Source organism: Pteropus vampyrus, unplaced genomic scaffold (genome assembly GCF_000151845.1).
Source record: "Pteropus vampyrus isolate Shadow unplaced genomic scaffold, Pvam_2.0 Scaffold291, whole genome shotgun sequence".
Lineage (NCBI taxonomy): Eukaryota > Metazoa > Chordata > Mammalia > Chiroptera > Pteropodidae > Pteropus > Pteropus vampyrus.
In genome coordinates this window covers 310,036-313,245 of record NW_011889072.1, presented here as the reverse complement: position 1 = coordinate 313,245, position 3,210 = coordinate 310,036, and the positions used below count along the sequence as shown (strand labels likewise).

Genomic DNA, 3,210 nt, shown 5'->3' with positions numbered 1-3,210 from the left:
CCTTTTGCCCATTTTTTCTTTTGCGTCTTCTTTCTTTGGTTTTTGTCTGTCTGTTGTGTATTCTGCACAGGAGTCCTTGTGGATCAGGTGTCTCCCGTTGGGGGTGGGGCGTCCTGGTGTCCCGGCTCTTCCTTTCTGTGGGTTAAGAAATCCTTCGTAAAAGAGATCATGGAGATATCGCTTTTCTTCTTTTTCTTCCAAAACTTTGTTCACATTTGGGTCTTCAGTCTACATGGAATTTGGGTAGAAAAAAGGGCTCAAATTTTGTATTTTTCCATGTGGCTAACCAGGTGTCTTAGTCCGTTCAGGATGCTATAATGGGACCCCGCCGACCGGGTGGCTTATAAACAACAGAAATTTATTTCTCCCATTCTGAGGCTGGATGGCTGAGGTGAGGCGCCAGCGTGGTTGGGTTCTGGTGGGAACCTTCTGGGTTACACGTGGCTGAGAGCAGAGGGAGGAAGGAAGGTGTCTTGGGACCCTTACAAGGGCGCTAATCCATTCATGGGCCCCACCCTCGTGACCTCGTTTAATCTTAATCACTTCCCAAAGGCCTCCCCGCAAGACCCTCATACGGGGGTGGGTAGGGCTTCAACATAAGAATGGGGGGCGGGGCACAGACATCACTCCATAACTCCAGTTTTCTAAGCATCACTGGTTCAGTAGTCCTTCCTCTTGTCATTGACCTGTGAAGTCACCTTTGTCAGACGTCAGAAGAGCTGTGTCTGCTGGTCTGTGCCTGGGGTCCCTTCTGTTATATGAGAGGCTGTCCGCCTTGTCCCAAGCACCCTGTCTTAATTACTGTAACTGCACATTAAGACTTGATAGCGATAGGGTGCATCGCCTTCTGCTCTCTTGGGTTGCATCAAACTCGCTATTGGTGTTCTTACTCTTATTCTTCCATACAAATTTTTAGAAGCAATTTGTCAAATTTCACAAAAGCCTGGTTGAAATTTTGTTTGAAGTTGCATTGAGTTTTTGGATTTATTTGGGTGAAAATGAACATTTTTAAGATTGGGATTTTCTTTCCATAAACAGGTTAAAGTTTGTTATTTAGATTTTCTATGTGTTTTGTGAAGTTTAAGCATTTTCTTCATAAAAGTTATATGCGTCTTTTGTGACATTTATTCCTGTAAAGATACTTTATATAATTTTGGTTATCTTTAAAATGATACCATAAAAAATATATATGTGTATACACACACACACTCACACACACACGCACACACACACACACACACACACACACATTTAAACTCTCTGTCTCTAGCGTATACTGACATGATTGGTTTCTAGCAACTTTGCTGACTCTTCCCACCAATGAAAAAATCTGTGGATCTTCTCGATTTCTGTGTAGATTAAGCAGATAGTCTGCAAATATTTTGATCCTTCCAGTCCTGATTTTCAGCTTTTCTAGAGTTGCTGTAGGGTAGACCCGACTCCAGGAATGGTTAAGCCCACTACTAAAGCATGATTTCTTTGGGATTCGTACTGAGCGTGCGGGGTGGAGGGCTCCAGAGATCTGGCTGGTAGAAGTACACATGCCTTCTTACTTTGTGCGAGCTTTGGGGGTTATTCGTTCTTCCTTGCCTGGACCACATGGACACGGACCGTGCACTACAGATCTCAGGTCCCCGGATGCAGACTTCTCTCCGTCCCCAAACTCTGACCTCCATCTCCTCCAGGCATCACCATTGCCGAGAAATCTGGAGTGATTACAGGGCTTACCTTGTATGCTTCCCTCTCTCAATGATCACAGCGCCGCTCTGCCTGTTGTACGGAGTCTGAAAATAGTTGTGTTCATATATTTTGTCCAGTTTGTTAGTTGTTGTTTACAACAGGAGGTAAAATGTGTTCCTTGTAACTCCATCATGGCTGCACGTAAAAGTACCATAGTTTGGCAAGAAGTGCTTTGATTATCTTTACTATTAAGCTTCTTTATATCTCCATCATGATTAATTATTTAGAAGTTTATTTCTAAAAGTTCTAAACACATGCGCTTTTAATGCTCTTTAATTGACTTTTAATTGAATTGCGTTCACATTACATGATCCATTTGGTACAGTCCTTGACACTTATTCGGAGTGGTTTTTTGGCCTACCAAATAGTAAGATATTGTAAGTGGTTCATATGTGTTAGAGAAGAATGTGTTCCTCTAATTTTTGAGAATAAAAGCACCATATGTTTGTTGGTTCACGATTATCATGTTGTTCAGATCTCTTTTTTTTTTTTTTAGATGAGGCAACTCTTGGTTGACCTCACAGATTGCAAGGAACTTGTCAGCTTACAATCCATTATTATTATTGTTATTGTTATTATTATTATTTACACCTAAAGCACCTGGTCTTCCTAGGTGGTCTCCCATCCAAGTACTAACCAGGCCCGACCCTGCTTAGCTTCCGAGATCAGATGGGGTCGGGCTTGTTCAGGGTAACATGGCTGTAGACTTGTTCAGATCTTCTACACCCTAATTAGTTATATGTCTGCTTGATCTGTCAGTTACTGGGAAGCGTATTAAAACTCCTGCCATGCTAAATTAGTGGATTCTTCCACATGGCATGATTATCAGCCTAGGTTTTATGTTTCATCATTTTTTCTCTCTGGGACCATGCTGCGTAATTTTTTCTGACATGTTTTCCGGTTCATTCATTCTCTGTTCAGTTGCATTTAATTTGCTGATAACGTCTAAGTTTTAAAATTTAAATGATCACATTTTTATTTCTAAAAATTCTGCAAGGTTTCTCCCTCGTATTTTACTTCCTTATTTCCCATTCTTGCCTATCTCTGTAAACAGTTTAAGCACACTTATTTTATAATCTGTTCCTGTCAGTTCCAGGATTCGAAGTCCTCGTGGACCTCATTCCGGTTTTCTTTTCTCTTCCTTTGCCCTCTCTGACTCTTGCTCACGGTGAACTGCTTCTCTGGTGTTTGGTAGAATTTCATTCTGAGCTCACGTTTGACTGATCCTCATCTGTGGGAATGTTGGGGGCCTGAGGGGCAGAAGCTATTCCCAGGAGGATTTGTATTTGCCGTGTGAGGTGCTTTGGGTGCAAACACGTGAGACTCACTCTGAGCTAATTTCTTGACTGAATTTACTGATCGTGCAGGTATTGTAAATACAAAACCCAAATCTGCATGAGGGCAGGTCCGTGGCCTCAGATTCTCAGAAACACTGGCTTTTTCGCCACCTGGAGCTGAGACTCATTCAGA

At 42.1% G+C, this 3,210-nt stretch overlaps 1 pseudogene; it reads right to left on the bottom strand.

Annotated features, from left to right (window-relative positions):
* Positions 1 to 2,328: 2,328 nt before the first annotated feature.
* On the bottom strand, positions 2,329 to 2,447 carry LOC111729945 (annotated as a pseudogene).
* Between the last annotated feature and the right edge of the window lie 763 nt (positions 2,448 to 3,210).